The 27,650-nt window shown below is 45.7% G+C and overlaps 1 pseudogene; it reads left to right on the top strand.

The window, feature by feature from the left end:
• The first annotated feature begins 366 nt into the window (after positions 1–366).
• LOC125728128 (intersectin-2-like) lies at positions 367–27,650 on the top strand (annotated as a pseudogene).

Raw genomic sequence — 27,650 nt, 5'->3', positions numbered from 1 at the left:
CTGATTCTACTCAACTCTGATCTGAGGAACTTTGTTTCTACAGGGACTACAGAATGTTATTCAACTAATTAGATGCTGGTCAAGAACAACACATCAGTGTTTTTTTACCTTTTGCTTGCGTATTGGCTATGTTACTCCTTGTATTTGTGTTAGCACTGGATATTCAGTAATTTCTTAGTGTTCCTCATTTTAGTCTGTGAAGGTTAACTAAAATCTAAGTATATGAAAGAAATATAATGAACCATTTTTTTCTGGAATGTGGTTAATGGTCTGTAGTTGGTACTATTGCCTGTACTTTCTTTGGATCTTTGAACAGATGTAAAAAGTTTTTAAGATAATGATCAGGTAGATAAGAGTATCTTTAACATGTCGGTAATAGGTGCTGAGCAGAAATTACCTTTGGAAGGAATTCGTCCTTTGCGGTGTAAGACTATCGCACAGCCATAAACGCTTTTCCTTTAATGATCTGAATGTGGGTGTTGCAGTCATAACAGTAAGTAATTCACAGAGATGTGTAAGGAGTAGATTATTCAGATGCCACCTCTGCACTTGACAGCACTTCCCCAGCGAACCCAGTTAGCACCTTTTAATGACAATTAAACACAGCATGTTATTTGTAATAAGCTTGTTCAGGGATTCGTCAGGCATGTTCGTAATAATAGGAAAGCAGTTCACATTAATTACAGACTTTTGCATCACTGGTAAAAGGCTCAGGGCTCCGGCTGTTGATTTAATTACTCCAGTAATTAAATGAGTCACAGCTCACAAGTGACATTGCAGGCTGTGTTCGACGGGAGCTAGATTATGAAACATTTTGTACGTTAATGGTGGTTTCTTGGTGGGAACCCCCCCTCCCCCCCCCCACAGTTTTCAGGTCGTTCAGCTTGAAGCTCATATTCCCCTCGCCATTTTTCTACCTTGCAGGTGTGCAGGTCAGGAACGTTCTGGCCTCATCCCAGCTCACTCAGACTCAGCTAGCCACTGTTTGGTGAGTGTCCACTGAATTCTTCACGGCCGCAGTGGTGCGCTTGGTTTATTTGCCCCTCTTAAATTACGTAGCTCAATCCTTTCAGCATCCACTCTATGCGGGCAGTGTGTGGCTCCACAGGTGAGGACCATATGTCTGTAACCGCAAGGTCGACAGTTCAAGTCCCCGGATTGGCAGTGATTTCTCTGCTGGTCCCCTGAACAACCTCTAATTGCTCCAATTGACCCTGCGCTGATTTCAGAAGCCATCATGATATTTCCAGGGCTGGTTGCTTTTCTTAAGTGGTCTGTTCCTGTTAGCACGCGTCAGGCAGCTGGTGCGACGGCTCGAGGCAGGAGGTCTGTACTTCTGAGTTGTGACTCATGGGATCCTACTGATAATCAACTAATAGGAAGCGTGTCGCAGGTTTTTAATGTGCTGCAATAATGCAAAAAAATAAAAAAATTTAAAGGCATTTTGTTTTTTATATGTCTGTCTCTCAAAATACTGCTAAAAAATATATTGTTAGGTGAGAATACATTTTATTATTACAGCTCACCTAACAAACTTCATAGCCTAGCCTAGCATACCTTAAACATGCTTGGAACACTTGGCCTACAGTTGGACAAAACTCAGGGTAAGTTGTCATTTTTTTGTAGGTTAGTTTGGTTTTTAAATTGGACCCCTCATGGTCTGGGTGAAGTTATGCTGGTCTTCGCCATCTGTGCACCCGGTTCGATTACTGACCTTCCCACATGTTCTCCCAAGGAACCTGGCAGATGTGGACAAGGACGGCCAGCTGACAGGGGAGGAGTTCATCCTGGCTATGCACCTGGTGGACATGGCGAAGGCCGGACAGCCGCTGCCCCTCACGCTTCCCGGGGACCTGGTGCCCCCCTCCGTCAGGTAGACAGCCGCCGCCGGTGGCCAATCGGTGAACCCGGCAGAGCAGTAAATAGAGCTCTGGAAAAAAATTGAGACCACTCTATACTGGAAAAAAAATCTGCTTGTTTAAAGCTGGTTTTGCTGGCAGAAAGGTACGCTGAGCGTCAGGTTGCTTCCAGGTTCTAAGTACGCAAGTGTACAAGAATATGGTGAAACGGGAGACACTGAGAAAGGCCAGAAAGCAGCCAGGTAAAGGGTGGAAACGACTTCCCAATGCTTGAGATGCCCGTTCACTTATCCGACAGTGCCTCATGAATCATGACCTCAAGTGACCTGTACTTGGTGGAAACGTTAAGTGCAGGTGTGAGGTGCACTGCTAGGACAGTTCATAACAGGCTCATAGAAGCAGGGCTGAAGTCCCATAAAGCAAGGAAGAAGCCCTTCATTAATGAGAAGCAGGAAAGAACCAGGCTGCAGTTTGCAAAAGAAAAAAAAACATTATTCACAGATCCATACCCATAAAGGAGAACTGAGTGAAACAAAAATTGGTGCTATGGTCTCTAACTTTTTTCCATAGTTATATGTAATGAATGGGGAAAGGCGGGGGGGTTGAATATGCTGTGTCAGGCTGGACATTGACCCATCTGGAATCACAGGCTAGGAGGCTTTGTTACAGAAAGGGAGAGTGTCCCCATACACTGAGATACTTCGACTGAGCCCAGCTAAGGGACTCCTGATGAGTGAGCACGGGAAGCTGTATGGTGGTTGTTCCTGTGTAGCCTGACTCAGAGTCTCAGGTTCTAGCACCTTCTACCTACACGGAGGCATGTTGTATTTTGCAGAACGGGGAAGCAGGGGGAATTGCTTCCTTTGAATCGCACCATCGTCCCTGAAGAAATTCAAGTTGAACCACCCCAGAAGACAAAGAGTAATGGTAGCATTAGTAGAACGGACAGACGGATTTACACACACACACACACACACACACACACACAAAGACAGGCACCTTCAGCTAGTGAATGTTTTTGGTGACACAAGTGTGTATTAGTGATGTGCCGTTCTTAGTATCTTTACAAAGAATCACCTGATTCACATTGAATTGCAGGAGGTCAAAGGTCACTGCCCCTATTGCCATGGTTACCACGTGTGCGTGTGCATGGCCCTCCTTGCAGTTTCGTTCGAGGACAAGCTAAAGGAGAACTTCCAGCGGGGAAACGCTGAGCTGGAGAGGCGGCGGCAGGTCTTACAGGAGCAGGAGCGGCGCGAGCAAGAGAGGCGGGCCCAGAAGGCCCGGGAGGAGCAGGAGCGGCGTGAGCAGGAGGCGCGGGAGCAGGAGAGGAGGCGGCAACAGGAGCAGGAGCGGCGGCTGGAGAGGCAACGCGAGCTGGAATGGCAGAAGGAGGAAGAGCGCTTAAAGGAGCTGGAACGCAAGGAGGTCAGTCTTTCTAGTATGGAATGCTAGCATTGTACTTGGGGTTAGGCAGTCGCTCTTTGGTCATTGGTCCAGTCCCAGCCAATCACATTTGGGTTTAGCAAATTAATGTTGTTGGCGATTCACCAGCACTGTTGCCTCATACCTTTCAGAGCTGGGGGTTGGAATCCCACCTCCACTCTTTGAGAGTTTCCATGTTCTCCCAGTGTTGTGTGGCCTTCCTCCAAAAACATGCCCTTAGGTGGTCTGGTGCCTTTAAATTCTCTGCAGTGCGAGGTTCTAGTGTAAGTGCATGTTTTGTGCCCTGCGATGGGCTGACATCCCGTCCAGGGTGTACCCCCCCAGCCTGGTGCCCTGTGCTGTCCTGGATAGACTCCAGGCCCCCCTGTGATAATTGGCTGGAAGTTAATAAAACTTCATTATTGTAACCCTGTGTTGGGCAAATACAGCATTATAACTAATTAAACTAGTTTACTGGTGAAACTCCGTTTATGTACATCTCTGAATGGCTGGGAAGGTTTGACAGCATGTATTTGGTTATTGGTTTAGCTTGTGTGTGAACGTGTGCGACCTGTGATTAGCGCGTGTGTGTGTGTGTGTGTGTGTGTGTGTGTGTGTGTGTGTGTGTGTGTGTGTGTGTGTGTGTGTGTGTGTGTGTGTGTGTGTGTGTTTGGTCGTGATCATGTGTGTGTCCCTGCAGGCTGCTAAGCAGGAGCTGGAGCGTCAGAGGAAGATGGAGTGGGAGTGGAGGAGGCGACAGGAGCTGCTGAATCAGAGGAACCAAGAACAAGAGGACATCATCAAGCTTAAGGCCAAGAAGAGGAGCTTGGAGCTGGAGCTGGAGGCTGTGGTGAGGACCAGGCCGTCCTGCACCTGTTTGCCCCGACCGACTGCATTCCCCTTCAGGAACGAGGAACAGCCAGCTGTTGAAATCGCACTATCAGAGACGCACGTTTTCCTTTCAGATGTCAATGGTACACATGCTTGTGTCCACAGCGACAATATTCCCGCCCTCAGGACTCATAAGACCACTGTTTAATTTCAGAGAGACAAGCACAAGCAGATCTCTGACCGACTCAGGGACGTCCAGAGCAAGAGGAGCATCCAGAAGGGAGAGCTGGAACTGATCAGTCAGAAGCAGGACAGCTGCCTGCTGGAGGTCAACGCCCTGCAGCGGCAGCTTGAGGTCTGCGGCCTTCCTCCGCTGCCGTCCAAGATCCCAGCAGCTATGGGACGAGCACCAGCTGCAACACTGATAAATAGATTCAACACGGTTCTTTTTCCATGTGATCTGGCGTTATGTCTGCTGTGCGTTATACAACAGCTGTGCCACTCCTGTCTGATTAGCAGTCTTCAGATTTTGGCAACCAAGGGAGAGACTGTTCTTCACACCTTTCCTGGAGAATGTGCAGTTTTTTTGGGGGGGAATTTACTATAAAAGCAATAGATAGATAGGGTGAAGTTTCCAGGGAGGGTTTATTTCAGGATTCTCCAGCTTTCTGAGGGAGTTTGGCCTGTTTTTGTGCAGGAGGGGCAGAGGAAACATTCTCAGCTGATTGTGGAGCAGCAGAGATGCAAGGAGATCCTATGCAACATGGGGCTGAACAGTAGGTCTGGTGAGTCTGATCTCCCTGCTTCTCCCTGCGTTACCTGGCGCCCCCCCCCCCTGCAGTCATTCTTGAAGTACTTAAATGTCATGGTGGCACATGGGTGGTACATGCTTCTTGTGCTTCTAAAATGTAGGTGTACACTACCAGACAAAAGTTTGGATGCACCCACTTGTAATACATCTTTATATTTTAGCTACATTATTCACCTTAGACTAAAAGGCTTGGAGGCAGTCGACAGTTTTGCTTCGATGACAGCAATGCAGAATCTTGGCGTTCTTTCAGCCAGCTTTCAGATGTAACCCCCCCTGGAAGGCTTTTCCAGCAGTACAGGAGTTTCCAGAAGTTCTGGGCACAAGTCGGCTACCAACTCATCTCGGCTCTGTAGGGTTTGGGTGGAGTGGGGGATTGTGGGGGCCAGGTTATCTGTCACAGCCCTCCCTCTCACATGTCAACAAGAAAATACTTACCATATAACCTTGAGGTGCACTTAGGGTTGTTAATGTAAGGGCCCCCTGCTGATACAGCACGTTGCTGCACCCTCCACACGAACCACCTCAGGGATGAGAACCTGAGTGTAGTCGTGCAGCGGGTGACACCTCAGCATCACACTAGTCCGAATGGAATGGAACAGTGTACATTTTTTTCCGGTGGCTGGAGTGCCAACCCTGCCACCAACCCCCTTGCAGTTTTCCCTGCAAGTTGGAGGACTTCCTTGCAAGGCTTAGATGTAGATTGTCAGTCCCAGGATGAAGCAATTGCAGGTGAAGGGTCTTGCTTAGAGGTAGTGTTTCTGTATACAGGTCCGACACTTTCCTCCGTAAAGAGGGGCGTGACTGAGAAGGACATCGTCTGTCGGAAACTCAAGGAGCAGCTGGATGTGCTGGAGAAGGATACCGTGGCAAAACTGTCGGAGATGGACCAGTACAACGTGGACATCAAGGTGAGGAGGCATTACTGGTGGTAGAAAGGCATCAATGTTGTGGCTTGCCTCTAGTTAGCCCAGTGTGCTGTACAGGGGCCAGTAGCATTTGTAAATAGAATAAAGTGGAGAAGTGAAGCCTCAAAACATCCATAATCTATGGCCCAGAATCCCGTGTGTTCTGAATTGGATCTGGTGTCTGTACCTTGTATAGCGAGTGGTGGTTGGCGGTGTGGCTTGGTGCTCTGCGCTAATGGTGGTGCGGGCCCGGTCCCTTCCCACAGGAGCTCCGGGAAAGCCAGACCAAGCAGCAGCAGGTCCTGGACAGACTGCGGCAGGTCAAGGCCGACAAGCTATGTGACCTGCAGCGGAGGCGAGAACTGGAGTTGGAGAGGAGGAAGAGAGAGGAGGAGGAGGCGGTCAGGTGAGCTAGGCCTCCTGCAAGGCCTGCATGCTCTGTTGTCGTTTTTGCATTTCTGTTGGCTGTCATGGTGCCAGGTTTGGTTTCCCTGCAATGGTGACTGACCTGTCCTAAATCGCTTTTTAATATCACTTTAACACTGTGCTTCCCAAGCTGGTCCTTGGGGATCCAGAGCTCCCTTTTACTTATTTTTTGTTTGTTTTTCTATTTTTAAGTGGGTCAACACATCACCTACATAATGTCAGAACATGTCAGATGGCTAAGAGCAATTTTAATGTCAATTACAGACCCAGTGTGACAAAGTTCAGTTAAAGCATTAAATTTGAATGGATGACGTGACCTTGATGGTTTGTTTAAAGAAAATATAGCTGCATCACGTGATTGAAGGGCCATGATGTGGTGCTGGGCCAAATTCAGCTTCAATGTGATGCATCATGTCATTCACAGGCAAGCCAAGCTGGAGAAAGAGCGGCAGTGGCGTGTGAAGTTGGAGCGGGAGGAGGAGGAGCGGCGGAGGAGGATCCAGGAGGAGCGGGAGGCCAAGCTGAAGGAGGAGGAAGAACGTGAGCGTGAACTCCGGGCCAAACTGCGCGCCGCTCAGGAGCAGGCTGAGCGGAACCGCCGGGCCGCTGGAGAGGAGGAGGCAGGAGGAAGCCCAGAAGAGGGAGGAGGAGAAGAGGATAGAGGAGGAGAGGCGGCGAGAGGAACATAAAAGGGCGGAGGAGGAGAGGAGGCAGAAGGAAGAGGAGAGGAGGCGGCAAGAGGAGGAGCGGAGAAAGGTGGAGGCAGAGAGAAGGAAGCTAGAGCTGGAGAGGAAAAGACTGGAAGAAGAGAAAAAGAGATTTGAGGAAGAGAGGAGGAGGCAGGAGGAAGAGAGAAGGAGGCAAGAGGAAGAGAACAGAAGGAAGAAGGAGGAGGAGCAGGAGCTGGAGAGGGAGGAGGAGGAGAGAAGACGTCAGCGGGCTCAGATAGCTGCTGTCAGGGATGCAGAGGAGCGGAGGAGACAGGAAGAGGAGCGGAGGAGACAGGAAGAGGAGCGGAGGAGACAGGAGGAGGAGCGGAGGAGGCTGGAAGAGGAGAAGAAGAGACAGGAAGAGGAGAGACGGCGAGAGGAGGACAGGAGGAGAAAGCAACAGGAGGAGGAGGCCGTGGCCAGACAGCGGGAGGAAGAGGCCCGGCAGCAAAAGCAGCAGCAGCAGCACAATTTAGGCAAGACAGACATTCATGAGAAGCTGTCGGCCCTGATCAGGGGCCTAGAGGAGCGAAAAGGTAAGGATTATGGCCTCGATGCAGCCCCCTTCGGGAGGTGTGGAAACGCAGTGACAAATCACAATCTCAGACACGTAAAGCTACCATTAGCGGTGGGGTTTGTACAGTTTCTTCATCAGCCTCCAAATGCAAGTGTCCCATCAGCAGACCCGAGGTGTCGTGTGCTGGTTCAATAGCTGCAGTGCGTCATTAGTGACACAGCGTTCTGAAGAACAGTCACACAAGGAGGTGACTGACTCACTGTCGTTGCAGGGAATTTGAGACCCGTCAAGTCAACACACAGGAAATCGGCCTCCCTGACAACCTACAGAGCCCTGTACCCCTTCACAGCACGGAACGCGGACGAGCTCACCTTTGACACGGACAGCTTGATTGAGGTATACAGAGTGCACCCCCATATGTTAATCTGTTTGTACCATAAATTAAATGTGCTGAATCATTGCCCTGGTGCCTGATTAGCTCTTTTTTTCTGAATCCTTTTCGGGTGTTTTACAGTTAGATCTAGAATCCTTTTGTTCACCATAAAGTGCAACAAGGAGCAGTTTTTTGGGGGGGGGAGGACAGAGGGGTACAAGTGCCCCTGTGACAAAATAAATAAACATGTAGACATATTTAATTTATTAATGGCACATTTCTCCTTTCATATGTTTTAGGGTGTTTTCTGGCCAGTCGTGACCTGGTTTTGGATAGTACGCCCATGTGTGTCATGTGGTAGCCCTTAACCAATCGCCTTGAGTCCGCAGGTGGACGAGAAGACGGAAGGCGAGCAGGGCTGGCTGTATGGCAGCTACCAGGGCAAGATGGGCTGGTTCCCTGAGAGCTACGTCGAGAAGCACAGCCAACCGGAATCTGCGGCCAGCACCAAGCAGGCTCTGATGCCCACAACTGCATCTACCTCAGTCTCTGCAAGGTAATGTTGCCCCTTGGTGTCCAGCATCTAAACTGGTCCTGTGTCATATCTGAATGCTTATGTGGGTCTCACTGACCGTTTTCTCCTGGTCTGTCCCTACTTCAGCAAGGCGGAGGCTAATTCCAGTACCTTCCCAGCAGGACAGAGCACTCCTGGGGGGGCAGGGCAGAACTCTGCCTTCACTCCCACCCACCCTCCAGGCTCTGCCTCTATGGAGTATGGACAGGTAGTTATCCTGGGAGCGCCCCCTACCTGAAGAATACCGTAACTGTCTCGAGTGAGAATTCAGAACTGGCCCCACCCGATCGGTCGTGTTCTTTTTCTGTATTTCCACTGCATGCCTATGCGTATTTATGTGCCAGTGAGTCTGTGGCCTGTTTGCATGGCTGCATCTGAACCATGTCTGTTCAGAAGCCTTCAACTGCTTCTGCGACTGTCTTGCACGTTACTGCAGTATTTTGTTCTGTACTATGCTTTGCTGTTTCTGGGGACCCATTTAAAAAGCCACTTTGGGGCCCCTCCACAAGGTGGTGACTTTGTGGCCAGCAAGGGGCCCCCAACACAAATGCATGATTTTATCGCCATAAACAAGTCAACTATGTTTGCTAATAGTGTAGTTTGTATATATGTTGTTTTTTTGGTCATATTTGTGCATGTGTTTGCACATATATAACAATACACTGAGATGTACCATGTATGCACGAGAGTGTTAACTTTCTAGGTATATTCATAAGTTGGTAAACTTTCATGTTAACATTTATCAAAATGTCCATTTTTGGGGGGATTTTTAAGGTAGTTTCAAGTACGTCTAGATCAGATCTTGTTTCCTGAGTGGTGTCCCGGCTGACAGACATGTTTTCTGCGTTGTCAGGTGGCAAGTGGCCTCCAGGTGCAAGCGCTGTGCTCCTGGACGGCCAAGACGGACAACCACCTGAACTTCTCCAAGGATGACATCATCACGGTGCTGGAGCAGCAGGAAAACTGGTGGCTGGGGGAGCTGAATGGGGTGCAGGGCTGAGCCGGAATGAGTAAGTGACACTCTTGGCGGTTCCTCGGGAGGTTCCAGAAGGGTTCTGGTTCTGCTCAGACCAAAGCCTGTCAGCTACCTGGAGACTGGTGGTCATTTACTGAGCCATTTCCTTATTCTAATTCCATATTTCTACGTATTTATTACTGAAGTGGTATTTGATTTGCATTTTTCGGGGCAGGCATCTAGGAGTGATTTTAAATAATCCCTGCCTTTTCTTTGTGACATGTTTGAGAAAATGTGCTAGATTTAGTATGGTAAATTTGGTTTGACTGATTGACTCAACACTTATGAATGCTATTGTGATGTTTTTGTGCTTATATTATTGGTTGAGATAAGCGAGATCAATTTGTAAGGGATTTTTTTCTTTTTCTATTGAAAAATGCGTATGAGCAGAATCGCCGATCCATTTTTTTTCACTTTATTTTGCCAGACCCCTATATTCTTCTGTGGATGAGTTCAATAACCCTGACAATACTCTACAAGAAGGTAAGTTTCTTTTCCAGGGAAGAATTTGAATGAAAAGAAGTTAAATTAAGCTAAGCAGAAGCGCATTTTGCATACATTGTGTCTTTCTTTGATACCCAACATTCCATTTTAGCCAGTCACTACTCTTCACTTTGTTTGGCCATATTGTCATCTTGACTTCTCTTGCGTACCTTTTAATCATCTTGATATTAATGGTATTGCTGCTAGCATGTCAGAAGTAACCTTGAAACAGGGTCTGGTGTGAGAGGCCATTGTCGAAAAGGAGAAAGCCGGATTTTGTCACTGGCTGTTGACCGTTGATTTTCTGTCTAATCAGAAGGCAGGTTTTGTGGCAGTTAAAAATCATTTGGCCATTCTGTCTCTCATCCAATCAGAGTATGTAGCCTTATATACCTATGAAAGCCCAGAGTCAGGAGACCTCACTTTCAACGAAGGAGACACCGTCGTTGTGACGGAAAGAGAAGGGGACTGGTGGAAAGGGTACATCGGAGACAGGAGTGGAGTCTTCCCCTCCAACTACGTAACGCCAAAGGAATCTGAAGTAAATTGTCATGAACGACTTTTCTCAGAGATACTTAAACTGCAGAGTTTATTGTCTATAAATAATAAATCATGACAGGCTAACTTTTGCTACTCTGACCTCTACCAATATGTGTGTCTGTCTACAGACATATAGCACCACTGGAAAGTCAGGTGGAGTCGGCAAAAAGCCAGGTAAGGATGCGGGATCCCACAGTCACCACTCAGTAAAGAGCCAAGAAATTCACTGGCAGCCACCACACACCTTTATCTTTGCCTTTCCGTTGATGCTGGTGCATCTGCAGCTAGGCTGTGTCCTGTATACAGATGAAACACAGCTGTGTTCAATAGTCTTTGCGAGTGCCGACTGTTGCGAAGCTCTATCTACCTTGAACACGTGTGCTTGTTTGCGTTCGCATTCATTTGTGAATGTGTATGACAGAGGTTGCCCAAGTGACGACTGCGTACACGGCCACCGGAGCGGAGCAGCTGAGCCTGGCCCCGGGACAGCTTATCCTCATCCAGGGCAAGAACCCATCTGGGTGGTGGCAAGGGGTTCTGCAGGTCTGTGGACCCGTGTTGTCATGATAGTGACGTTAATCAAATGTGGAGGCCGCCCATAATGAGGTCTAATCCTGGGCTGTTTTTGGGAGGAGGCATTGAAGTTGAGTTGCGGGTCTCTCTCAGGTCAGATGCATTTGTCCTAAATTAGGTTGGCATGTATGTCCTGATGAGGAACCTCTTGTCTTGTATCTGTCCAGGCTAGGGGTAAAAAACGCCAGAACGGATGGTTCCCCGCCTCCCACGTCAAGCTCTTGGGCCCCACCAGTGGGAAGTCCACACCAGCTCCAGTTCCAAGTAAGATCAACAGCATCACATGCCAAGATCTGCGATGATCTCCGTCTGCATCTTCCGTAACAGCCTTTCCTACATGTTGGCTGTTCCTTCAGTTTGCCAGGTCATCACCATGTACGACTACAAGGCGGGCAACGAGGATGAGATGAGCTTCTCCAAAAGTCAACTGATCAATGTGCTGAACAAGGACGATGCTGATTGGTGGAAAGGGGAGCTGAATGGCGTCGTCGGCTTGTTCCCCACCAATTACGTCAAGATGACCACGGAGTCCGATCCCAGTCAACAATGTAAGTTTAATTTTTTTCCCCCCCCAAGTAATATTTGTTTGTCTTGTTGATAGTTGCAAATGTCTTAAGATACAAAGTTTGCAGCCTAGTGTTTCATGCTGTTGGCAATAAATGAGAGAGCGGTAGTTCCAAAATCTAAGGTGGAAAGTGACCTTCGGGTAAAAGTTGACCCACGTTACAGTGCCCACCTGCATTGTATGGGTCTCTCAAAGGGCTGTTCTCCTGCTGACTGCAGCTCTACCAAGGCTACGGTTTGGCTTCCTGCTTGGGTCTGACTTTCTGAACAGAAATGGTTTGTGTCCAAAGATGAATCGAGAGAGTTTGCAGTAGCTGTGTGCTGCAGGGGAAACCTAAACACAGATAAGAAATGATTCATTGGTGACCTCATGGGAGGCCTGGTGATGTGAAGTAGGGCAGTTTGAAAGATACTACCTGGTATTGGCAAATGTCTTCATAAAAAACCATGATGAGAGGGTCGATGAGTTTCCACATCATGGCGTGCATACTCTCTCTTCTGCCATCCGCCTATTAGGACTGGGTTTCTTCTCAGAGTTGTGCTTCAGAGAAGCACTCCTCTCCTTCCATCCATCCGTCCACCCTCCTTACACTCTTCTCCTGCCATCTTTCCCTTCTTTCCCCCCCACCTTTCCCTCCATCTTTCCCTCTATCTGTGTTGTTCTTGTAGGACGGCATCGTTGCCTCTTCCTCCACAGCTTCTCAGAGCTGTTCAGATACCCTTTAGGTGCTCCATATCAGTCAATGCTTCCTCGCTGGATAGGGCCTGCCTTCTCATCAAATTCACTTTCTTTTACTTCTGCTTTAATATTATTATTATTATTATTATTTAAATTTTTTTCCTCATGTGTTGAAGCAGGTCCCACACACCTACCAGTCCAACAGCAAGTGCCCCCCTCTGTAATTTTTATATTCATGTTTTTAGTCTTTAAAATTGTTCTTGCTTATGATGCAAAGCAATTACAATGCCAGTGATAGATGCTGATGCCATATTTAAAGTATAAAGCATATCATTTAAACAGCTTTTTGGGAGAGCGTGAAGGTATGTAGAGTCATAGTCATTAACTATTTAAAACATATTTTTCTTTCAAAAATGGCTTTTTACCCTAAGTGCAATTGAGTATCCTAACTTTTTTTTGTTTGTTTGTTAAAACGTCTCTCACTGACAGTTATATCTGAATGTTACTGCGCAGATGGAAAATCTGGGATAATCTGTGCAGGCAACGGTGCGTTTACGCTTAGCTTGTAGTTCAGTTATGGGCTACGTACCGTTGGGTAATTGCATAAGTGTGTGTGCGTGTGTTCACAGTATGAATTCACATGTACACAGACACATGCTTTCCATTGGTAGGTTTTTTTTGCCAACCCCATGAGTGCAAACCTAACCCTAACCCTAACCCTAACCCTGCTAACCCTAACCCTAACCCTAACCCTAATCCTCTCCCTCTACGAAATCCCATGGCTTTAGCTATAGTACTGTGCTCAGTGCTGGTCAACCCATTAGGTGACATAGGCAGCCACCTGGGGTGCCATCTTTTGGTGAGGCGCTGCCTTAGCCAGCCAATATCACTTTGTCGCAGACAGGGGGCCCTGGTGGTGTAGCTTGCCTACGGCGACACATGAGCTTCAACGATTACTGGCTGTTTACGTACTTCTTTAAGTACTGTGTTTTGCCTATGGGTATAGTGTGTAGAATATTCGTCATACATACCTAGACTAAGGGGAAACCTTTGTTGCCTTACATGTAGTTGTGTATTTTGAGGGTGTTATTTGTTATAATGTATGGAGTGGAAGGGTATTCAAGCAGGCAGTCATACACTGGTTGCAGCCTTCATCTTTTCCCTATGTGGGGGTCGGTGAGCCATTCGAGGGTCAAAGTTCTGGGTCCTTGCTTCACTGTTTGCTGTTTTTTCCGAACACTCGCGGCGGGCTTTGGTGGACTTTGGTTTGCCCTGTTAGTGCCCCGGTGCAGTGTCTGCCGCTTTCCCGCCTGAGGGGGTTTGGACCAGGATGCTGTGAGTTTTCAGCTGATCTGCCATAATACTGGAAATGTTTTAGAATATATTTTTTTTTGCTTTAAGTGACCTTAGGGAGGTAACGTCAATGTAAATGCCCCCCCCCCCCCACCAAGATGGAGTGGTTAATTCAGGTAATTATATGCATAACCTTTAACGAAACAAGGCCTGCTGGTGTTTAACAGTACATGTTTTGCGGTTTCTGGGTTCTAACAAGTTTAAAAACTAGTTATAACTAAGATACATGTCTTTATTTAATAATAATTGATACTTTATTGAGCCCTATGGGGAAATTCTCTTTACGCCACCCCCAGTTTGCTTTCTGTAAGTGACAGCAAGCTGGCCGCAAAGGGTAGCCACCCATAGCAGCATCCAGGGAGCTGGGGGTTAAGGGCCTTGCTGAAGGACCCGCAGATGTACTGAGGCTGGGCGAAAAACGAGGCTTTAGCCCACTGAGCCTCACACTTTGCTTTTTCATGCAACTTAAAATGAAAATCTGCCTTGCAGTTAGATACCATTGATTATTTGGTTATTGATAAAATTCAGATGTTAGATGGGCTAATTCTTTTTTTGGTCACTAAGGTTTAGACTCTGAAGATTATCCTTCTGCATGGTGCCTGCTGACTATTTGGTCCATGCCAGTGTAACTATTAGCCAGAGGTAAATTCATGTGTTGACAATGTCCTTGGAACAAATGCTAAAGAATCGTATTACTCGGTTAAGGATAAAAATGGCAGATTTGGTGGTTTATAAAGTGTGGTCTTTTGCTCTCACATCAGGGTGAAACTCTCTGTGCCTCAGTGTTCAAGAAATCATCACTGCTGCGGCACTTTGTAGTAAAACTACAAGCATTTTGAATGTAACCTGGTTTGCCCAGATTTTACTCTTAGTTGTATTGACTTATTTTATTTTATATGAAAGTGCAGTTTAATGAAAAAAAAATGGATGACTGTGATATTGTGTGCTCAGTCTACAATATGTGTGATTACTTGCAGTAAGGCATAGAAATGTCTGAATAAGGTATTTAACAGCTGAAAAATATCCTCTACTTGGAAAACATTTTGCAAGCAATTAAAGGTTTGCTCTGTTTATGCAAATTTGCAATCTGTTTATGCTGCTGGCAAGAGAGATGCATTTTGAATGAATCCCTTGCATTAATTGTTAAACAGTCTATGCAGTTTGAGGTTTCATTTGGCCCCACTGGGAATTTACCCACAGTGCATTGGCAGTAGTCAAGTCAGTTTGTCTGTGTTAAAGTTCCCAAGCTGTGTTACTTTGAAAATGTGCCTCAAATTATACATATGTACATTTATCGTGAAAATAAAGGATTTGCTTAAAAAGCACCTGCTTTTTTTTGGCAAGTCATTGTCTTACACAAGGATGGTGTGAGGTTTGGTTATTAGCGTCTAATATATATATATATCCAGGACCAGGTTATTCAAGAAGCTAAGCACTAGGATGGTTACAGTCCCAGACAAAATGGGTTCGAGAGAGGAAACCTGGCTGCGGTTTTTAAGGCTTGGGGATGAGGCTCATGCAAAAAGGCGTATTGAAAGTTACCCAATGGAGTTTCAGCGTCTGCGCGCATCTGAATTTTCAGCAAAAGGTAAGACGGACGGGAGGGTTGTTCTCGCGCAGTGACTTAGCGACAGCTCCGGGTAGCGGCTTCTCAAGCCAGTGGTTTAGCCACATGTTTGGGGCCACGCAAGACAGCTGCTGACCGCGGCTGCCCCCCCCCCCACTCCCACCCCCACCCCCGTCATCCCCGACCCTGCAGGGTGTGCTGACCTGACCAGCCTGGACACCATGAGTCCGCAGGAGAGGAAGCGACAGGGTTACATCCACGAGCTCATTGAGACGGAGGAGCGATACATGGCTGACCTTCAGCTGGTCCTGGAGGTATGATCTGCAGTGGGGCCCCCGTGAGGTCTTTGCACTTCAGTCTGCTTTAAGCATTTGCAGTTTTGAGTTTTTATATTCTTGTCATGGATCTCATGTATAGGGCTTTGAGTGTAGGTTTTTGTGCCAGAACATGTTTAACTTATTTTCCCTAACATTTTGTTATCCCTCTTAACCTTTACTAACCCTTTCCAACTTTGCCCGTCTCTCATTTTTTTTTCTCCAGGTGTTTTACAAGCCCATGTCTGAGTCGGGACGCCTGACAGAAGTTGAAATGGCCATGATCTTCGTCAACTGGAAGGACCTGATTATGTCCAACACCAAACTTCACAAGTGTGTCTTTCCACAAGCTTGTTTCTTCTTGGTAGCTGAAATTCTTGGGAATGAAACGTGATCCGATGCTGCCACCTTGCTCTAGGAATACGAACTGCGAGTATCGTGTCCCACAACAGCAAATGTCATAGGCAGAGTGAAGTCCCAGAAATAGAGAAGTGCCAGGAAAAGGAATTATCTATGCAGTCGATGGATAATAACAAAACAGGCTGCACAGTTTTTGCACTTAAAGATCATGGAAACTGGAATGTTTGTTGAGAATGGCACTGGCCAGCATTCTGTTTTTGAAACTCACCTGAACTTTTACGAAGAAATTGCTTGGTACTGGACTTGGCGGCCTTTGCGGTTTTGGTGATTGTGTTTGTGAATGGCAGGGCACTGAGGGTGAGGAAGAAAACGGGTGGCGAGAAGATGCCGGTGCAGATGATTGGGGACATCCTGGCCTCGGAGCTCTCGCACATGCAGGCCTACATCCGCTTCTGCAGCTGCCAGCTTAACGGTGCAGCCCTGCTGCAACAAAAGACTGACAAGGAACCCGAGTTCAAGGACTTCCTCAAGGTGAGGAATGGTGGGCAGCAGCCCTGGAACAAATGGGAGGGGTAGATAGTTCATTGTTAAAGGCTGTTCCAGAGCGATCGGTAAGCGGGAGAATTGCAGCCGTCCAAATGTCCTCAGTGAAAAAGCGGTAGCGGGTTAAATGGATGTTGAACTGTTCTTTATTTTCTTCTGAAATGAATTACAAAGATATCTTGCGGGCCAATACTATGTTCTATGAGACCTCTGGACTCAACTCTTCTAAAGCACCTAGACTGAAATTTAGAGTGGTGCTTTAGATAAGGACGTAGGCTAGGGTTTCTGACTCCTAAGTGTGTGTGTGTCTCTCTCTCAGAAAATCGCTACAGATCACCGGTGTAAAGGTATGCCACTGTCCAGCTTCCTGCTGAAGCCTATGCAGAGAATCACCCGCTATCCACTCATCATAAAGAACGTAAGTCCTGCACATTGTCACCCGTGGTCCCTCCTTCAGTGTGCGATGTGGGAGGCATGACGAATTAGCCTCATCCAATTTGCCTTGGATTTAGCTCAATTTGGGTTGCTGCTACGTATGACTTTGCCCTGCCAAAGATGCAGTTCGTGTCAATTCCTTTGGGGACCAAATGATAATGGTTGTGACCATCATCATGGTCAGCAAATACAAGAAAGAATGTGCTGTTTTGCTGGAGTTAAATACCAATGAAATGCAAAAACTTCAGGCAGAAGAGTGAGTGTTGGGGAAAGCGCCCGGCGTTTCCACCCCAACTCCACATTTACGAGACACACACAGGTTACAGTTTTACTTGCAAGGGTACCCACACTCTCTGCAATGCAAACTACAGCAGAATGTGTTACAAAGGGTGGTTCCCCTTGGCTTCTTTATTTATAGTCAATGGGGGGCGCAAGAGAGGGAAGTGAGATTCTTATCTAAGTAGGCAGCTGTTAACCACCTACTTAGAGTACAATAGCTAAGAGTATGTGGCTAGAAGATAAGAAATAACGTATACATATATATTTACACTCATTGCTGATCATACAGAAATGATTAACAACTGTTTCTTCAACCTAACAGTCCCTCCTGTTTATCATGACAGTATGATCAGAAGCATCAACATTGTAGAAGTTGCAAAAGCACTTTAGGTACAACCTTCATTTAGACCACATTGTCATTATCCTGGAAAACATTTAATTCCGTTTCTTCAGGTCCGAGCCCTGCACGGGTGCTTTCGGCTCGGCCGTCATTATGAATTATATGTCTTCTTCATCGCCATCGCTGGAAACAGGCTCTGTCTCTATAGTTTGGGTAAGGGAGAGAAACATTGTACTGCGTGTCCGAAAAGCAGCATTAAGAGCTTGATTAATAAACATTTTCAAACATGGTATAACAGTAATAAAACAACAGAAAAATAAAATGAAAAACAAAAGAAGAGGTAGGCATGTTTTCATCAGTATTGACCACCATGTTCCTGTAATAAACCAGTCTAACCAGGATGAGGAGGACTGCGGTCGACTGTCCATGGTCATCACTTTTTGTAAGTTTCGGAGGCGGTCTAAGGCAGATGTCATATTGGGTGAGTGCACATTGTCAGGAATGTAAGTGCAGCACGTTTGGTTCAGGAGGACACATACTCCTCCTTGTGCGGCTGTCAGTAGGTCTAATGCCATACGATTCTGGATTACCATCTGTCTGGTTATGTCTAATTGTTCATTTTGTTTTTGGTTAATCAGTATCGAATCATTCATAAATAGACCTAGTCTATAATTTAGAGTTTCTACGCGTAGCATGAGTTTTCCAATTCCTAGCCCAGGGAACAGGGCCAGCATAACTTTACTGCCTGTTCCCCACAATTTATGTTCAGCGGGCACGTCGGTTCCCCACACACTATCATGGGGTTGTATTGATATCGAACGCCTTCTCCTGCTTCTGAAGAAAGTTTTACTTTCCTGTGCTATCAGGAAGGTGTGATCTGAAACAAAAATAAGAGCGCACACTCCAAACCAGTTCGGTGGTAAGACAAAGTATGCACGAGGTCCACACAACCTAACATATGTTCCATTACTGGGGCGAAGCATCGAAATTGGAGATCCATACATGCTGTCTACATATGTTAGGTTACAGTTCGTGGTGTTTCCTCCTATCCATCGCGTACCATTATCTTGCTTAAAACAAATGGCATGCTGATATGTCAGTGGGTCTCGGTCCATCAAGACAGAAAAAGGAAGTGAGACATTAGTTTTAGCAACAGCGAAGTCTACCCAGAAATCCTGTATACAGGTACCATTTTGAAACCCAACGTCATCTGGGTAGTTTCCTGTAGCCTCCTGATACTTAATTCGGACCACTGTCATTCTATTAGTCCCAGGTATAGTTATGTTCACATCTTCCCCTGCTAGCGAAAATATAAGGGAAAGACGGCTCTGGTATCCTATTCCTGCGAAAGAAGCAGCGCACTTGGCTTGGGATATGTTCATAGCTTTACCATACACCGTAGGTCCTTCACTATGAGTGGGCATTACTGAACAAACATAGCAATTTGTCACATTTTTCGCTGTTACAGTATCATGTACATATCGGTACCAGTAGTTTTGCATAAATGGATGTGAGTGGTCAGCGGGCAACGGGCGTAGATGGAAGTCATCATGGGTCCATCGCCGTAGGTGCTGTAATGGAGCTGGTGAGAGCCAGGACAACCATACAAGTCCTACAACAAGAATGACCCCTAGAGTCACTTTACCACATCCCCACCCTATCAGGGCCATCCTAAATAGAGTGCAGCTCAGTTGTTTTCTTCACCGGGTTGAGACAACAGCACCCTATTGGTTACTGTGCCTTTGTAGCGGACTTCCACTGCTACTCTGTTGCTGAGGCCTCTGATAAGGGCTTGATGGGTTTACAGTGACTTTTGTGTATCCAGGAAGGTCGTTCTGCGATCTTTACTGCTGTTGGTGTTGTGAGGAGGACTTGATAAGGACCGTCCCACCGAGGTGTGCTCCAATCTTTCCGCAACAGGACCTTGACCAGGACCCAATCTCCCGGCTGCAAGTTATCCTGTTGAGTAGAAACAGAATTTACCGGCAGACTACTGGGGCTATGTTTTTGTTGTGATGTTAGTAGTTTACGCATCCAATCAGCCAGCGTATTTTCTCGGTCTGCTTTTTCTATGTCATTCATTTCAGTTGCTAGGGGAAATGGTCTACCATACACTATTTCAAAAGGTGTTAATCCTGCAGGAGTGGGAGTTATTCTCATCCATAATTTTACTAGAGACAAACATTCTGGCCACGGCCTTTTTGTCTCTTCCATTGTCTTTTTTAGCCTTGTTTTAATAGTGCCGTTGGTCCTTTCCACTAAGCCTGCGCTCTGGGGGTGATACGCACAATGATTCTTAAGCGTAAAACCTAATGCTTGTGAGCAAAGGGACATAGTCTGATTTACAAAATGAGTCCCATTGTCTGATCTTATAATATGAGGTATGCCATAGGTAGGGAAATAATGGCTTACCAAACATTTTGCAACGGTCATTGCATCACAATGCTTTACAGGGTATATTTCTACCCACTTAGAAAAGGTGTCTATAATAACTAGACAGTATTTCTTTCCTTGTGACCAAGATAATTCAATAAAATCCATATGTACAACTTGAAACGGATACTCAGCTGTGGGGAACTGGCCACGTTTTGGTCTGATGTTTCCTTGTGCATTGTGTTTACAACAAATTAAGCATGTCCTACAAAATTGTTTTGCATAATCAGAAAAATTTATAGCATAGAAATATTGTTGTATGATATGTACCATCCCTCCTGTTGAGACATGAGTATTTCCATGGCTCACCAAAGCAGCTGTTTTGTATAAATTTTTTGGTAGGATGGGCTTGTCATTCATATAGTAAACTTTCTCTCGTTGTATTGCTCCTCTTTTGATCCAACTTTGTACTTCTATTTTAGGAGCATGAATCTGTGCATCACATAGCACATCGCTATCTATAAAAAGAATGTCTGCCACTGATAAGGTAGGTTGTTTCAGTGCCGCTTCTTTGGCGGTTTTATCTGCAAAACTATTTCCTGCGGTTTCTGCAGAGTCATCAGTCTGGTGTGCTTTGCATTTGCACAGTGCAAAGTGAGTCGGTAAATGCACAACGTCTAATAATCTAAGTAGCAAATTCGTATGAGTAAGAGATGTGCCCTGTGATGTTCTAAAACCTCTATTTTTCCAGACTCTTGCATGGTGATGGACAGCTGCAAACACATATTGACTATCAGTGTAGATAGTAAGTGACTTGTTCTTGAACAGTTCACATGCCCTGATCACAGCATAAAGTTCAGCCGCTTGTGCTGAACAAGTAGAAGGGAGTGCATTGGCTTCTAACACTTCAGTAGATGTAACTACAGCATACCCAACTTTATTTTTTTCCATATCATTTTTTGATGCTGAGCCATCTACATAAACAACTTCTGATCCTGGTATAAAAGTTTGCAGAATATCTGCTCTTGGTTTTGTTTGTTCTTCTATTGTTGCTTTGCAAGAATGTGGCTCCCCATCCTCTGCGGTAGGGAGAAGCGTACTAGGGTTCAATAGGCCACACCGCTGAAGTTCAATGTTACGTTGTGAGAGCAAAAGTGACACTAAGGTAAGATGTCTTGTATGTGTTAAGAATGGAAGCGGTGTCTGCAACAAGATTAGAGACACAGAATGAGGAACTTTAAGTATGAGGGGGTGACAAAGTACCAATTCTGCTGATACCTTTACTGCTTCTGCAGCAGCTGCACAGGCCTGTAAACACTGTGGAAAGCCAGCTGCTACTGCATCTAATCGTTTTGAATAGAATGCTAACGGTCTCTCTTTTGCTCCGAATGGCTGTGTTAATACTGCTTTCATATAACCTTGATTAGCATCTACACATAGGGTGAATGGTTGTTGATAATCTGGTAGAGCAAGGGTCACATTGGTTTGCAACATTCTTTTTAAATTTGTAAAAGCATTTTCTCCGTCCTCAGTCCATTGTATTTTGTCCTTTAGAGTCATCTCCTTCCCGTATATTAAATTTTGCAAAGGTTGAACTAGAAAAGCATAATCTGGTAACCATTCTCTACAATAATTGCATCTGTTGTTTAGTCTGTGGTTTAGGTGCTTCCTGTATAGCTTGTTTCCTTATCTCTAGCAGCGAGCGACCTTTTTGTGAAAGGTTATGCCCTAAATAGACAACTGTCTTTTTGCAGTACTGCAACTTCTGTTTAGAAGCTTTATGTCCAGTATTGTATAAATGCTGAAGCACAGTTAGGGTAGTTTCTTTGCAATGTTGTTCTGAATCTGCTGCTATTAAGATATCATCCACGTATAGTAATACCTGACTATGTGATGGTATTTCACAGGTACTCATAGAGTATCTAAGGGCCATGGTATATACATGTGGGCTTTCAGAAAATCCCTGAGGGAGTCTAGTATATGTATATTTTTTCCCTTTATAGGTAAATCCAAATAAATGTTGAGAATCAGGGTGCAATGGTACTGAGAAAAATGCATTACTAAGATCCACTACTGAGAAGTAGCTTTTATCAGGAGTCAATGAGTTGAGCAATAAGTGTGGGTTAGGCACGTCTGGTGCTGCATGTTGCACTATGTTATTAACAGGTCTTAAATCCTGCACCATGCGCCATTTCCCTGTATGTCCCTTCTGGACTGGAAAGATAGGAGTGTTGCAAGTGGCTTCAGGAGCCTCTCGCAATATTCCTGATGCTAACATGTCTTGCACTACAGGGGCTATACCTTTCTCTGCTTCAGGTTTTAATGGGTATTGCCGGACGGTGTTCTGATTTCACAGTTACTTTGTAAGGTGGGAATCCCTTTACCAGCCCTACATCAGTGGGGGAGGACGACCACAACCCTTCTGGAAGGCGATCTAGATCTGGACATGATCCCTCCTCCAGGGTTGAAAAAATTTGTCAGGTTGGGTCCTTTAAGTGTGTGGTGGGAGTGGTTTGAACTCTCCATCCCAAAGGAAACCGCCACACATTGTGTTTCTCATCATAGCTCCAACAGGAGCCAGATACGGGTTGGTAGTCATTGTAACTGTGCATAGAATCTCGTAAGAACATCTCTACATCTCTCCACTGCATCTGGGGTGGTTTTGAAAGAGATACGTGTGGTGTTCTCTCTCTAAATACAGCTTGTTGCTTGTTAGATAAAATGACTGAGGCTGCTGAAAACCCAGTGGTGGGGTTAACATACATATATTATACAAGTGTCTTGGAGGGCATGAAACGTTTTGTCATAGACGTAATCTGGTCCAAGGGTGTCTTTGTACCACATAGTGACGTGTAAGGCATCGTCAGGCATGAACTGGGCCTGTCTAGGGGACTGCTTTTCTCTAGTTTTCCGCAATAATTCTCGTGTCTGTGCAGTTCCCCCTAGGTCCAGAGACCAGTAATATTGTGGTGTTGTGGTTCCTTGCACAACATAAGCTTCCTCATTTACGATTGCTTTCATGCCAGTGGCTGTGGCAACCACGCTAATGCCCATTTGTACCATAAGGTCTCGACCTAACAAGTTAACAGGACAAGAAGGGCTTATTAACACCTGTGCTTGACATTCAAGTCCAGTTTCCTTATCTTTTACTGCAACTGGGTTTGTTAACTGATGTCTGTCTGTCTGACCTCCTGCCGTTTTTATATTTATGACTGATGAAGAATATGTGACTCCGGGAGGACTGGAGGTTAGGACAGTCCTACATGCTCCAGTGTCACACAGACATTCATATACTTTGCCGTTTATGACTAACTTCCGACTTGGCAAGGTTTCCCACTGCCTTTCTGCTAATAACTGACACACTGCTTGTAAATCTATTTCCTTATCTAAAAGGTCTTGTAAAGTGACCTCCGTTTCCTTTCTTAAAATCACCTCTGTTTTGCCTCGGATGGTGTCGGTAACAGGGGCCTCCGAGGGGGGTCATTGATCATTGTTTTCAATGGAGTTTGGGTTATATGGTTGTTTCCCTACTCTACAATTCCTAGCTAAGTGTCCAGGTTTCCTGCATGTCCAGCAAATGTTATCTTGCTGAGACGAATTCCTGTAATTGTTTCTGAAAACACCTCTCCCCCTTCCTCGGCCTCTTGACCTTCCTCTGAATCCTCCCCTCCCCGGAGGATTCATTTGCACTAACGCTACTACATCTGAGGCGCTGAATATTGTGTCTGTCTTTTCCTGTTTCTGCGCTCTCTGCGCGTGTTGGGCATATTCTAGTGCTTGTTGGACTGAACCAGTATTCTGATGTACCCAATGTTTGTCAAGATATTTTCGCAATTCGGGCTTTAGGCCTGCGACAAAAGCTCGTTTTAGCTGTTGTTGGTACACTCCTACTGCCTCTTCATCAAATGGGATCCCTGAGTTTCCTCTAAATACAACTCTCATTCTATCCATAAAATCCTCAGGTTCCTCTCCATCTTTTTGTTTACATTGCGCTATTCTGCCATAATCTGCTCGTCTCATAAACACTATCTCTATCCTTCCATGTAATTGTTGCATACTCTGTTTTCTACGTACATCTCTTAACTTACTTTGTTCCAACCATGCATCAGAAAAAACATATTCTTTTTTTCTGTCTTTACCTTCTTTCTTATTGGTAGTCTGTAACATCTCCAGTTTTAAGTTTAGCTTTTATACAAAAGTCTGTGAGCTTTTATATATATCTGGAGTGTGGAGTTTTCCTTCAAACCCATGTTTTTTCCTCCATCTACTTATTTGTCCTGATCCTGGCTTATATCCTTCCATAAACTTCTCATCTCCCTCTAGTTCCATTTGTTTACTTTGATTCTTCCCCATTGTTACCTTTTAATGGATACACTACAAAAAATAAAAAATCCTAAAAGCAAGTATCTGGCATGAGACCTCAGGAGGACACTAACACGGCCTTCTACTGCTCCCTATTAGAGCAGCGGTGTTAGTTTTCAGGGATGAAACCCGTCCTTGATCCTTCAGTCACCAGTATGTTGTTGCTTTTAGGGTGGATCGTGTAGGTTAATCTAAAACCTATAAAAACACATCCACATACATCAATATATATATTTCCAACAACGCCTACTTTCTCTCCCGGTTAATTTCGGCTAACCTCAACCACATGCATGTCTTGGCCACCTACTCACTTAGGTGCCGTATCTCTCACCTGTATAGTGTGCTCTCTGATCCGTCACCGAGGTCCTTCAGACATCACCAGACGTCGAGCGCAGTTCTAACCACCGGCCTGATGACGAATTCACATCACAGGTCTTTCTTGCACCCGACTTCGAGTGGCTGTCGACAGACTTCGGTGTCGCTTCTCTCGGCGTACTGGAGACGTCTTCGGGGTTCCTCGGATCCGGCTCGAAGGACCAAATTCTATGTTGGGGAAAGCGCCCGGCGTTTCCACCCCAACTCCACATTTACGAGACACACACAGGTTACAGTTTTACTTGCAAGGGTACCCACACTCTCTGCAATGCAAACTACAGCAGAATGTGTTACAAAGGGTGGTTCCCCTTGGCTTCTTTATTTATAGTCAATGGGGGGCGCAAGAGAGGGAAGTGAGATTCTTATCTAAGTAGGCAGCTGTTAACCACCTACTTAGAGTACAATAGCTAAGAGTATGTGGCTAGAAGATAAGAAATAACGTATACATATATATTTACACTCATTGCTGATCATACAGAAATGATTAACAACTGTTTCTTCAACCTAACAGTGAGTATGGGTATTGTGAAATGTTGGATGTCAACTGTTACAAAACGTGCTGCACCAGTTTATTTATGGATGGATGGATGGATGGATGGATCTGATTAACATCAAACCGCCAGTAACTTCACTCTACCCTGAACTCCACAGTCCTTGTCCAAAGACAGAGTTCATTCTTAGGCAGGTCCCAGACCTATTTCCAAATCTCCTGCTCCCCAGATTCTCGAGAACACTCCAGAGAATCACTTGGACCATGGACACTTGCGGGAGGCTCTGGACAGGGCCGAGGAGCTCTGTCTGCAGGTCAACGAGGGGGTCCGGGAGAAGGAGAACTCCGACAGGTTAGAGTGGATTCAGAGCCATGTCCAGTGTGAAGGCATCACTGAGGTGAGCACATCTAATGCAACTATATCACGAAGCTCTTGTCTATAGCCTGGGTTTTATATAATCTACAATATTCCCTCCTGAAGTTCTTAACAAATGTTTGTTTACATGCACAGCCTCTAACAAAGTCGTCTACAGAGTTAATCCTACTACAAGTTAGGGTCTGGATTTTTGCAGCTTTCCTACAGTTTACTGGACACTTCCAATTGTTCCATTTCCCTACAGAACTTGATATTCAACTCCTTGACCAACTGCCTGGGTCCCCGAAAGCTGCTACACAGCGGCAAGGTCTATAAAACTAAGAGCAACAAGGAGTTATACACCTTCCTCTTCAATGACTTCCTGCTGCTCACCCAAGCAGTGAAGCAGTTCACCTCATCAGGGACGGATAAGCTCTTCAGTCCCAAGTGCAACATGCAGTTCAAGATGTACAAGAACGTGAGACTCTTTTTCATGCTGGGGAGTAATGGAGGGGGCTAGCAATACCAGACAGTTACATTTACGGCACAAAATCATACATTGCGTTTTAAATGAACTTTTCATATCCATACAATTCGGAGTAGAACTTTCTAGAAAGAGGTGCCATTTCCTTAGTTGTATGTTTAGCCCATTTTTACGGGCTTTCTCTACTGTGTGTACTTCCAATTTAATGCGAGTCTATGACCCGATTTTGGTCTTCTATCCAACCAGCCCGTGTTTCTAAATGAAGTTCTGGTGAAGATGCCCTCCGATCCGTCTAGCGATGAGCCAATCTTCCACATCTCCCACATCGACCGTGTTTATACTCTCAGGACAGAGAACATCAATGAGAGGTTAGTGGGGAAGGAAGGGAGTTAGAGAAGAGACTAAGGAGAATTGAACAAGGAAGCTGTGGCTTCAGTCCACAAGGAGGCTCCCTCGGTGTCCTGTTCTGGTAACAAATCAGGTGTTTCTTCTTATTTAATCAATCAGGACTGCCTGGGCGCAGAAAATCAAAGCTGCTTCAGAACATTTCATAGAGACTGAGAAGAAGAAGCGAGAGAAAGCTTACCAAGGTGAACTATTTTATTTGCATTTAATCCTTTTCAGTGTCTTAGCATAACCCTTCAGTCCAGTTTGATTATGTAATGGTTTTATTCATCTGTCTACAAAATTGCTTGTCCTTTTCCTATTTAATTTAGTTATATGTATGTGTGTGTGTGTATATTTATGTATCTGTAATATAAAATCCTCTAAGTCACCAGTATATATTCATTACCCTATTCAGTGTTTCAGAACCCTGACCCCATGTTTTAGTCCATGTTGGACGTTTCACAGCCAGAACCTACAAACCCCATGAGCAAGAATTTGTTTCTTCCAACCAGTTGAGCATAGAGAGTCAGTCAAAGGCTACTCAACTGGTTTGTAAAAACAAAATCTTGGTCTGAGTTTGTAGCTGAGCACTGGTTTTTCCTAAATTTGAGTTTCCCTCTTTTACACAGCCTGTCCTTCCAGTGAACACATCCGTTGCAGTTTAAGAACCTACTACTTTCCCTTTTGGTTGCTGTACAGTCTATTTATGCAGACCTTCATTACTGAACCCTTGATAACCCTATCATAGACTGCAGTGCCCCATTAACTACAGTTTTTTTTTCCAGTTGCTGTATCTTATTTCTGCCAATTCCTTGGGAGTTCCTTGCATCTTAACTTCTTTATTATGAATCTTATTTATTGTTCCTTGGTCTTTCGACTCATGCATCACTTGCTGTATGCATTTCCAGCTCGTTCCCTGAAAACCAGTGGCACTGGCCGCCTGCTGGTCACTATTTTGGAGGCCACAGAGCTCAAGCCCTGCAAGCCCAATGGTGAGGGTCAAAGGTCAAGTCCTATCTCCCGAAACTCCAGCCGCTGCTTTGTCAGGCTGCTGCTGCTTTGTCAGGCTGCTGCTGCTTTGTCAGGCTGCTGCTGCTTTGTCAGGCTGCTGCTGCTTTGTCAGGCTGCTGCTGCTTTGTCAGGCTGCTGCTGCTTTGTCAGGCTGCTGGTTTGTCAGCCTGCTCCTGAGCGGCGCGCAGTTTGGCCCGGAGTTCACGCTCACGTTCTTCCTCCTCCTTCAGCTTGGCCTCCCGCTCCTCCTGGATCCTCCTCCGCCGCTCCTCCTCCTCCCGCTCCAACTTCACACGCCACTGCCGCTCTTTCTCCAGCTTGGCTTGCCTGTGAATGA

Source organism: Brienomyrus brachyistius, unplaced genomic scaffold (assembly GCF_023856365.1).
Source record: "Brienomyrus brachyistius isolate T26 unplaced genomic scaffold, BBRACH_0.4 scaffold163, whole genome shotgun sequence".
In the NCBI taxonomy this organism is placed as follows: domain Eukaryota; kingdom Metazoa; phylum Chordata; class Actinopteri; order Osteoglossiformes; family Mormyridae; genus Brienomyrus; species Brienomyrus brachyistius.
The sequence above is the reverse complement of the archived record's forward strand: the minus strand, read 5'-3'. Positions and strand labels throughout refer to the sequence as shown.